This window comes from Phyllostomus hastatus, unplaced genomic scaffold, assembly GCF_019186645.2.
Source record: "Phyllostomus hastatus isolate PE091 unplaced genomic scaffold, TTU_PhHast_1.1 phas_contig_524, whole genome shotgun sequence".
NCBI classification, from domain to species: Eukaryota; Metazoa; Chordata; class Mammalia; order Chiroptera; family Phyllostomidae; genus Phyllostomus; species Phyllostomus hastatus.
Genome location: NW_025333900.1, coordinates 1,533,997 through 1,546,125, shown reverse-complemented (window position 1 = coordinate 1,546,125; position 12,129 = coordinate 1,533,997).

The window sequence follows — 12,129 nt, the reverse complement described above, 5'->3', positions numbered from 1 at the left end:
AACCTAGAGAGCTGGCAATTCAGAGTCCAGATCCAGCCTCTAATTGATTTACCCTGTTTTCTCTTGGGTCGCTGGGCTGCTAGGTGTCTGAGGCTAATTACAAGAACAACCTCTATGTGTGTATGTAGATGTGTGTAATGGGTAGTACCTTTTAGAAGGGTCGGCACCTGAACTACCCCCTTGAAAACTTAAAAAAATAATAATAAAAACTCTCCTGGGATCCTCTCAGCTGTTCTTATTTGATTTGGAACAATGGACACTCTTGAAATAGAGTTTATCAGCTGCCATTCTAATAGCAGGTATGGGGACATAAAGGAATGTCTTAATTACTTGGGGGAAGGGACGTTTCTCAGTACAATCCCTGTGAAACTGATTTAACTGAGAAATATTCCATTGTGTGGCATCTACAGTCAATCTGACCTCCCTCGGCCCTTGCACAGCAAGAACTTATCTATCCCCCTCCTGACAGAGCCTTAGAAAGGCAAAAGGAATTTGGTATTATCAATGTGCTGTTTATCAGATATGAATTCATTTGTTTTTCTCAAAGTGACTTATCAGCATGAACAGAGCTGGCTGGCCCAAGTCTGAATTGTACTCCAAATACCCTTTCTGAGTTCCCCGGGGCCCAAGAATGTTTTATCTCTTAGTTTATTTCCCCTGTTTGTTTATGTTTTTTAACTTCTCACCTATTGAGGTGCATTTCTGGGTCAGGATTCCTGTAAAGACACAAGGAATTCGCTCAGGCTGTCTGGTGGCCAGTGTGTCGGGTAGAATTTCAGTTTTTGTGGGAAAACACTGGACAGTTGGAAGTGAGATGAATTGCCTGGAGATGGCTCCCAGGGCCAAGCATGTGGGGCCCTGCCTCATACAGCCATTGTCTTCTTTATCTGGGCACAATGGGAACATCCAACATGAAAGGCAGGGCCTGAGCTCAGCAGCCTTGTGTGCAAACCAACACACCAGGAGAAAGAGAAGGGCTTCCGTGAGCCTGATCCCATTACCTGCCTCACCTCACCTCTGAAGGATCCTGCACATCCCACAACGGGTCGATATGGGGCAGCCTTGCCAGGGCTTCATCCTTTCCAGACTCTTTGATGCCTGACGTTGATTTATTTTGTCCTCTGTTTTCGAGACCTGCTCTCATCTTGCACCTTCCTGGGCCACAGAGTCAATCTGTGAAAGTATTCACAGCTCTCTTTTTCACAGTGCTGTGTGTGAGAAGGCTGCATTCAGAAAGGCCTCACTTTTTTCAGTTCCCTCATTAAAAAGCAAGATACAATAATTTATTTTAAATTAATATTTATTGTTATTACTCTCAAGACAAAGCCATTTAAATAAAAGCATCTTCAAGTGGTCACACATTTCTCTAAATGTGAAACAAATGACACAGAATGTCAATTTAGATTTGTTACTACAAATATTTAATAGTTGGAGGAGAAATAAAATTTCTTCACTTATACAGTTCTTGCTTTGGTTTATATCACCACAATTCCACATTTCTTTTAGTATTTGTGAGACTTGCATCTACACATAGAGGACACATCTCATATGAGGGTGACCTGAAGTTGAACCTGAGTCGAGGTTATCAGGAAACTTTGTAACACACAGAAATTCTTCCTTTGTAGCAGGGCACTGTGTAGTTTGTGGCAACAATGTTGGTAAGGATCACAGAATTATTAGGATGCCTCTGAGTCCAAGACCAGACTCATATATCTAGGCAAGTTTATTCAGGCTTTCTTATGAAAACTTCCCAAGGAAGTGACTCCACAAACCTCCCTAATGAGGTCTTACAGTGGTGTAGTGTCTGAGAATGTCAGTTCAGTGAGGAAATCAAAGTCAAGGTCAGAACTAGCAAACCTAACAACTGTATGAGAGTGCACTTCTGGCTTAATGCAAGCACGAGCCAGATGTCAGAAGTTCAGGTATCTAGGTGAAAGATGCACAGTGTACAGAGTTACCAGAGATCAGAAAGGAACAAAGGTAGGGATGCAAGGTGATTGGTCATAGGTTATTGGGAAGACAGGTAACTGAGATCTGGGCAGAGGGAATACTAAAAAACTAAGAAAAAGTCAGTTAAAAACAGCTACAAGTAGACAATGCTGATTTGAAATATTCTTAGACAAGGTCAGTCACAAACAGGGGTTGTTTATATGGTGCCTGATGTGGGGCTTCATCAGGACAGGAAGGGGAAGCATTTCAGAAGGGTCACCCTGAACCCCCCGCAGCAGGGCAAGGACCCTAACTGCATCTATTTACAAACACCAAAGTTCACTGGAAATATGAAAGCTGCCTTGACTCCTTTAGCCTGGTGAAAGGACATGCTCTTCAGTTTTCATTTCTCTAAGCTACCAAGGTCATTAACACCAAGTTCTGTTGTGCTTAGGAGTTTCTAGGCCAGTTGCTTTCCTAGTTCACAGCACTCTTTTTAGTCCACAAAGCTGTGAGACAGAAAAGCTCAACAGCAAAAGATACCAAGTTGTCTTAACTGAAGCGAAGCTCCCATCCCCATGTTAAAATGCTGAGTAGTTTGTTTTCTGAAGTTCACTTTTAAAGAAAGGTAAATTTCTGGTGAGACCTAAGGTGCCTCCTCTACAAACATAGCCAAAACTTAAATACTCTTTTCTTACTTGAATGCTAAAAGTTTGTGTTGTAAATTTATGAAAAAGTATGTCTTTATAGTCCAAATTGAAACCATTGTGATAATTGTTTACATTGCCAAAAATTAAATTCGGTACTTATTAGCTCTTGTTATTACTCCCTAAAAGGGGGTAAAAATGATGAAAAAATTCTGTGTGTGCGCTTTATTTTATTTTCACAGTCACCAAAATATAAAGAAATCTGGGTTATTTTCTATCATATGTTTTGATCAAAGTAAATAAATGTTAATGTCTTATGTGTTAAATGTTAACAAACATGATGACTTTTCCCTGTGATTTTTAAAGAACTTAAAAATAATTTAGAAATTTTCTACATGACTCATGATAGACTTGGAGCCCTTAGGAAACACTGAGAGTTAGTGCTGTTGAAGGCTGTCTGGTGGCCAGGATTTTTGCTCTTGTGGGAAAAGACTGGACAATGAGATGAATTGGCTGGAGGTGGCTCCTGGTTCTGAGCATCTGGGACCCTTCTTCATGCAGCCGTTGTTTTCTTTCTCTGTCTGAGCACAATGGAAAATGTTCCACATAAAAGACAGTAAAGCCAGCAGTGCTGTGTACTAAACCAATATAGACAGAATCAACTACTGAACCCTAATTCACACATTCATCAATGCACTTATCACTTTTGTGGCACTTGTGTCTACGTCTGTCCTTAACTTGTGTCTCTAGCATCTCTTCTGGAGTCTATTAGTATTTGGTGACTGAATGAATTCTATAACTGCACACAGTTAAACGTTTCTACCAGATAAAGTCTAAATCCCTTCCTTTGGCATTCTAGGTTTGCTTCCTCTGCTAAATTAATCTGTTTACTACGCCCAGGACATATCTAATAGACTTCTGTCTCAAGGTCTTTACTCCTATAGCTACCTTGCTAGATATACCTTAATATTTTCTCCAGTTATTAAAACCCTACTCATTTTTCAGTATATAGTTTAAATTCAGCTTCCACCAGGAGGTATTCCACTGAAGGAGTTCATTAAAGTTGATCAATACCACCTGTTTGACCTCTACTATTCTATGTTAATGTTTCCACTAGATTGTGTATTGTCTCCTCACCTATATTTTAAGACTCTTAAGGATGAAGATCATGTGTGATACTCATTTTTAATTCAATCTTTCATTTATTGATTGAATTATTTACTTATCTAAGAAACTTTTACTGAACATCAAGTGCAAATACAATGTTGTAAAGAAAAAAAGTTAGACAAAGTCCTTAGCTTCAAAGATCTTAAAATTAAGAAGAAAGCTCTTCTACATAACAAATTTCAAAATATAACAATTGATTATTGATTGATTACCATGAAAAGATCTTTGTCCATTTACAAAAGATTGTAGAGGTATCTTGCATTGGGATCATAAAGGCAAGATTACATTTTTAAAACTTAATACTTGCACAACATCATAAAAAGTTGAATTTTGGTCAACCATAAAACTATCAAAATAGACTACATATCCTATAACTAGTGTCTCCATATGAGAAAAACCAGCAACAACAAAAAATAAGGCCAATTATTCAGCAGCCCATTGATAACTTGATTGTTCTATATGACCTTCTTATGTATAAGAGTCAGATGCTGCACAGGGTCCTTTTAGGGCAGATGAAAAGTAACTATGTGGTTCATTTTGCAGTTATCTCAGTTGTGTCCTGGAAATGTGTGACTTCATGAAAGTCCTGCAAGTTGTGTGTGCAACTGGTGATAATTAGTGTGTGACCTTTCTTTAAAGCCTTCCTTGCTGATAAAAAGAATGGTACTAACAGAGAAGAGGAAATAACTTAGAAGTACCATCATTCTCATGAGGTCTTATTTTCTCCATTATTTTTAGGCCAGAATTAGACTGAGCCATAAGAGAAGGAAGTATCTGTGCTGTCCATTCCCTTTAAAGTGAGCATTTTCTGTGAAGTCTGGTAATGACTCTGATTATTTTTCTGCAGATGTTCTTTATTTTCTACTGATAAATACCTGCTTTTCAATCACCCACTGAGGTCTCTCCCCTTGTAAAAGTGGATAAATTATTTTGTAGAATAGAAATTTCTCACAATGTTCACTGCTTTCTAAAATTGATATTACTCTCATGCTGTTTCACTTCTCTACAGTTGCCCATAAAATGTCTTTTTCTTCAGTGGATTTGCCTCATTCTATTGCTTCCTAAATTATTCTACAGCACTACTCACCTTTATTTTTCCAAAGGTCCGTGTCTCTATGACTCCACAGGTGGTTTCCTTCTGGTTACTTTTCTGTGGCAATAGAGAATGAATGAAGTTATTTTTTGAATCTATATTATTTCCAGTTCTGCATCCATGAACTTATCCTCTCCAAGGCCTCCATAGAAAATGGTTAAAAAGGACCTCATTTTTAATTCAATTGCTCATTTATAAATTGAGTCATTTGTCTTAGATTCTCTCCGAGTATTTTATACATAGAGTCCTTTTAATATTCCAGGAAATAATTTTACCAAAAGAGAATTCTTCTAAATATATTTTCTGGAATTTTATAGATGCATAAGTCTTCAAAATTATATATTTTCTATGTTAAAAGGGCAAATTATTTCTGATGAAATCTTTTCTTCTTTTCTCAAATATTATACATCAAAATAACAGTATGGGGCCCTTGTAGGAAGTCCTGGTCCTTGGGTGAACCAAACCCCCCTTCCCATATGTTATACTGGGTTGGCCAAAAAGTCCCTTTAGCTTTTTCATAAAATAAAAGACATATTTTTTATTTTCACCAATAACTTTATCAATTTAGATATTTTTGAGTATGTCAACTATCTCCTGTGTGGTATAACTTTGATTATTTTCAGTTAATGTCTGTATTTGATTACCATCAACTTCAGCTGGTCTCCCTGACCATGGAGCACCATCCAACAAGAAATCTCCAGCACAAAACTTTGCAAACACTTTTGACACATTCGATTACTCATAGCAACTTCTCCACACACAGCACAAAATCAGCTGCATTTTTACCTTTCTTGAAATAATAAAGTACACTATGCTGAAAGTGTTGCATATTTTCTTCCATCTTCAATGTTAAAATGGCTACACAAAAATTCACTAATTTTGATTATAAGTTTTTTTAAATGCATGCTAATAGGACAGCTGTCACAATACAACCTGACGAAATTGTTTCAAATGAAGTTAAAGACAACTAAGCACTACTAGAATTATCTTATGGACAAAAAACAAATGAACTTTTTGGCCAACCCAATAAAACTACAATGCTTAAATTGTATAATAGTTAAAATTATAACTAAATTACCTGTTAACTAACTTTAAAGAAAACATACAATGTATTTGTTCACTTGTTTATTATTTTTAACAAATATTTATTAATTATGTGCCAGATAGTGTTCAGGCCTTAGAGCTGAATAAATAAACAAAATATTCTGCCCTTGTGAAGGATACCTCCTACTGGAGGATGACATACATAAAACAGATTAATGAAATAGATAGTATGTTGGATGATGATAAGTTTCTAGGGGATAAATAATGCAAGGAAAAAAGATAACAGTGGTTTTGGAGCCCGATAAAGGCCTCACTAAGAAGGGAATAGTGGAGAAAAGACCCAAGTAGGTCAAGGAAACAACCATGTGAAAATCTGGGAAAAACAAAAGCCAGAGGAAGGATCTGCCTGACATGTGTGAAGAACAAGGATGCCAGCCAGGGAGAAGCAAGATTTGTAAAGACAGGAAGATTGTAGTTGATGAAGTTGGGATGGTAGGGGTGGGTATAGATCCTATAAGGCTTTGAAGGTCACTGTAGGGGTGTTGACATGAGAAAGCAGTGGAGAATATGGCATGGGAATTTTATGTGTCTCTATGGTCAGTTAGTATTATGATATTAAGATGAAGTTGGCCTGGTATTTCCATTTAAAAGGGGAAAGCAGAAGAGAGATGCCATTGGAATTAGGAAAAAATTCTAAAGAGAAAATTATAGGATAAAAGGCAAAGGAAAATAATTCTTTTTTACTCATTATACAATGATTTTAAAATGTTTCTAATACAAGTTTGCATAAGAACATAATACTCTTCTTGTTTTCCTCTCAAAGACACCATTTTTAGCATCTATTTTGCCAACTTATTCCTATCAATAAAAAAGTACTGAAAAAAAATTTGTAATTCCTTCACCTTCTTTCAATCAGTCCCTACCTCTTCTAGCCTGTCTTATAGCCATCAGTCTATTCCATGATCCTATGCCTGTGGTTCTACTTTGCTCACTAGTTATTTTGTCAAAGAATATATATGAAGAACCCATGGACATGGACAAAGGTGAGGGGACTGACTAAGGAAGTGGGGGGCAGGCTGAGGGGAGGGTGGTAAAGGGGAGAAAAAGTAGGACAACCATAATAGCATGAAAAATAAAATATTAAAAATACATGAGTATATATATAGCTCATTACTATAAGTTATATATTTTATCTATATCATCTATGACACCTATAAATAATAAATATTAAAAGATAAAATAGAGTCTTGTAGTCAAGATAGAGGCATAGGTAAACACAGCTCACCTCCTTGCACAATCACAGCAAAAATACAACTAGACTACAAAACAAATATTACCCAGAATCATATGAAAATTGAGCTGTACAGAAGTATGACAACCAAGGAACTGCATTCATACAGAGGGGTAGGAGGGGCAGAGATGCTTAGCGAGGCACAATGTATGGAAACAGAATGGTCAGTCACATATCCACATGTGTGAATAAAAATTGGGAGTGATACCTCAGGAGTGAGGGATCCCAGCTCCACACCAGACCACCCAGCCCAGGGTTCTAGTGCCAGGAAGATAAATCCCCATAACTTGTGTTTGTAAAAACCCGTGGTGGTTGGGGTGGTGAGAGATTCTCAGGAATCTCCTCTTAACAGGCCTGCAACATATTTAGGACTTACACAGACTCACTCCCTCTGGGCTTCAGCACTGGGGCAGCAGCTGGAAGGGCACCAGTGGCAGGTGAGGAGAAATTTAAGTGTCTGGCATCAGGGTGAATGCCAGGGGAAAACTTCCTCCCAGACAAAACTCCACAGTCCAAGCAGTGGCATTGTCCCCTCTCTGAGCTCTCCTCACACAGAGCCACAGAGTGGCGACACCATATCAGAGACTACATCAACCTGATTTACATGGGTAGCCCTCCCCTGGTGTTTACCTAATGCTCCAACCCGTCCAACTTACCTGTGCACTTTTCTGCAATAGGCCACGCGACTAAGACAGAGAGTCAAAGTAGCACTAGCTAATACAGAGAAACAAACACAGGGGGGCTGCCAAAAAGAGGAGACAAAAAGTATGGCCTAGTTTAAAGAACAGAAAAAACTCCTGAAAAAGAACTAAACAAAATGGACATAAGCACTCTATCAGATGCACAGTTCAAAACACTGGTTATCAGGATGCTAAAAGGGCCCATTGGGTACTACGGCAACATAAAAAAGATCCAGGCAGAAATAAAAGTTACACTAAGCGAGATCAAGAAAAAATTTGAGGAACCAACAGTGGAGTAAATGAAGCTTAGAATCAAATCAATGATTTAGAACATAAGGGAGAAAAAATATTCAATCAGAACAGCAAGAAGAAAAAAGAATTAAAAAAAAATGAGGATAGACTAAGGAGCCTCTGGGACAACGTCAAATGCACCACCATTCACATCATAGGGGTGCCAGAAGGAGAAGAGAAAGAACAGGAAATTGAAATCTTACTTGAAAGAATAATGAAAGAAAACTTTCCTAATATGGTGAAGGAAATAGACATTCAAGTCCATGGAGCACAGAGTCCCAATCAAGATGGATGTAGAGAAGCTCACACCAAGACACATCATAGTAAAATGCCAAAGGTTAAAGATAAAGAGATAATCTTTTTTTAATATCCTCATATTTTATTTTATTTTTTATTTATTTTTTATTGTTGTTCAATTACAGTTGTCCCCATTTTCACCCCATTACTCTCCCCTGACCTACCTACTCCCCACCTCCCACATTCAATCTTCTCCCCCAACACCGTTGTTTGTCCATGGGTCTTTTATACATATACCTTCACCATACTTCCCCTTCTTTCCCCCATTATCCTTTTCCTACCCCCTCTGGTTACTGTCAGTTTTTTCTTTATTTCCATGTCTCTGGTTTTATTTTGCTCGCTTATTTTGTGGATTAGGTTCCATATATAGGTGAGATCATATGATATTTGTCTTTTATCACCTGGATCTCCAGTTCCAGGTGATATGCTGCCTTGAAGGGTAGGAGTTCCTTCTTTCTTTCTGCTGTGTAATATTCCGTTGTGTAAATGTACCACAGTTTTTGATCCACTCATTTACTGATGGGCACTTAGGCTGTTACTAGCATTTGGCTATTTTAAATTGTGCTGCTATGAATATTGGGGTGCATAAGTTCTTTTCAATTGGTGTTTCAGGGTTCTTAGGATATAATCCCAGCAGTGGAATTGCTGGGTGAAAAGGCAATTCCAGTTTTAGTTTTCTGAGGAAATTCCATATTGTTTTCTGCAGTGGCTGCACCAGTCTACATTCCCACCAACAGTGCAGTAGGGTTCCCTTTTCTCCACAACCTCTCCAACACTTGTTCTTTGTTGATTTGTTTTTGATGGCCATTATGACCAGTGTGAAGTGGTATTTCATTGTGGTTTTGATTTGTATCTCTAAAGAGACAAATTTAAAAGCAGCAAGAGAAAAGCTGATTGTAACCACAAAGGAATTCTCATAAAACTCTCAGTTGATTTCTCAAAAGAAACCTTGCAAGCTAGAAGGAACTGCCAATAAGTATTCAAAGTGGTGAAAGGCAAAGCTCTAAAACCTAGATTACTCTATCCTCCAAAGCTATCATTTAGAATTGAAGGGTAGATAATGTGTTTCCCAAACAAGGTAAAGCTAAAGGAGTTTATCGTCACCAAGACGTTATTATGTAAAATGTTAAAGGAACTTATTTAAGAAAAAGAAGATCAAAACTATGAAAAGTAAAATGGCAATAAATTCACAGTGATCAACAACTGAATCTAAAAAAAAAAACAAATTAAGCAGGGAACCAACCATATGGGAGAACATATTTGCCCATGATATCTCAGACAAAGGTTTGATTTCCAAAATATATAAAGAACTCACATGACTCCACACCAGGAAGACAAACAATCCAATTAAAAAATAGGCAAAGGATCTGAATAGACTCTTCTCCATGGAGGACATACTTCTCCAAGGAGCCCATAGACATATGAAAAGATGCTCAACATCACTAGTTCTCAGAAAGATGCAAACTAAAACCACAATGAGATATCACCTCACACCTGACAGAATAGTTGTAACTAACAAATTAAAAAACCACAAGTGCTGGCAAGGTTGTGGAGAAAAGTGAACTCCAGTACCCTGTTGATGGGAATGAAGACTGGTGCAGCCACTGGAAAACCATGGAATTTCCTTTAAAAACTAAAAATTGAACTGCCTTTGACCCTGTGATTCTGCTGCTAGCAATATATCCTAAGAATCCCAAATCACCAATTCCAAAGAACTTATGCACTCCTATGTTCATAAGGTCACTATCACAATAGGCAAGTGCTAGAAACAGCCTAAGTGCCCATCAGTAAAAGAATGGATCAAAAAATCATGGTACATTTGTACAATGGAATACTACACAGCATAAAGAAAGAACTCCTACCTTTTGTGACAGCATGGATGGAATTGGAGAATGTTTGGCCTAGCGAAGCAAGCCAGGTGGTGAAAGACAAATACCATATAATCTCATCTATTAAAGAAATCTAATGAACAAAATAAACTAACAAACAAAATAAAACCAGAGTCATGGAAACACGCAACAGATTGAAAATAACCAGAGGTGTGGGAGGAGGGGCATAATGGTGGAAAGAAAGGGAAGGGACTAGAGAAAGAACATGTATGAATGACCCACAGTATGTAGACCTGGCCAACAGTGTGGGAATTCCACGGGAGTGGGGGTTGGGGGTGTGGGATGTGCAGAGTAGAGCAAAGGGGGAAAATTGGGGCAACTGTAAGAGAATAACAATAAAAAGTGATTTAATAAAAAATAATAAATAAAATCATTTGTAATTTTTTAAAATACATTTTATTGATTATGCTATTACAGTTGCCCCATTTTCCTCCTTCACTCCCCTCCACCCTGCACACCCCCTCCCACCCACACTCCCCTCTTTTAGTTCATATTCATGTGCCGTAAGTTCTTTAGCTTCTACATTTCCCATACTATTCTTGCCCTCCCCCTGTCTATTTTCTACCTACTGTCTATGCTACTTATTCTCTATACCTTTCCCCCCCTCTCCTCTTCCCACTCCCCTGTTGCTAACCCTCCATATGATCTCCATTTCTGTGGTTCTCTTCCTGTTCTAGTTGATTGCTTAGTTTGCTTTTGTTTTAGATGTGGTTGTTACTAACTGTGAGTTTGATGTCTTTTTTTACTGTTCATATTTTTTATCTTCTTTTTCTTAGATAAGTTCCTTTAACATTTCATAAAATAAAGGCTTGGTGATGATGAACTCCTTTAACTTGACCTTATCTGAGAAGCGCTTTATTGGCCCTTCCATTCTAAATGAAAGCTTAGCCAGATAAAGCAATCTTGGATGTAGGTCCTTGCCTTTCATGACTTGGAATACTTCTTTCCAGCCCCTTCTTGCCTGCAAGATCTCTTTTCAGAAATCAGCTGACAGTCTTATGGGAACTCCTTTGTAGGTAACTGTCCCCTTATCTCTTGCTGCTTCTAGAATTTTCTCCTTGCTTTTTTCCTTGGGTAATGGAATTATAATGTGCCTTGGTGTGTTCCTCCTTGGGTCCAACTTCTTTGGGACTCTCTGAGCTTCCTGGATTTCCTGGAAGTGTATTTCCTTTGCCACATTGGGGAAGTTCTCCTTTATTATTTGTTCAAATAACTTTTCCACTTGTTTTTCCTCTTCCCCTTCTAGTACCCCTATAATTCAGATGTTGAAATGTTTAAAGATGTCCTGGAGGTTCCTAAGCCTCTCCTCATTTTTTTTGAATTCTTATTTCTTCATTCTTTTCTGCTTGGTTGTTTCTTTCTTCCTTCTGATCCATTCCATTGATTTGAAACCCAGTTTTCTTTCCATCACTATTGGTTCTGTGTGCATTTTTCTTCATTTCACTTAGTGTAGCCTTCATTTTTTCATCTAATTTGTGACCAAAATCAACCAGTTCTGTGAGCATCCTGATCACCAGTGCTTTGAACTGTGCATCTGATAGGCTGGCTATTTCTCGGTCACTTAAAAGTACTGGCTGAATGGTTTTGAATTCTGTTTGAGCCATCTTTTTTTTTTTCCCCTTTGGTCTGGTCGCACCTGTTATGTATGAGGGGTGGAGCCTAAGGTGTTCACCAGGGCAGGGCACCCCAGTCTCGGTTGTGACATTGTATGTGGGGGCAGGGTCTGAGAGGGAACAATGTTGATTGTTCCACTCTCTCTAGGACTTCAGTCCCCTCTGCCACTTTCCACAAACAGATTGGG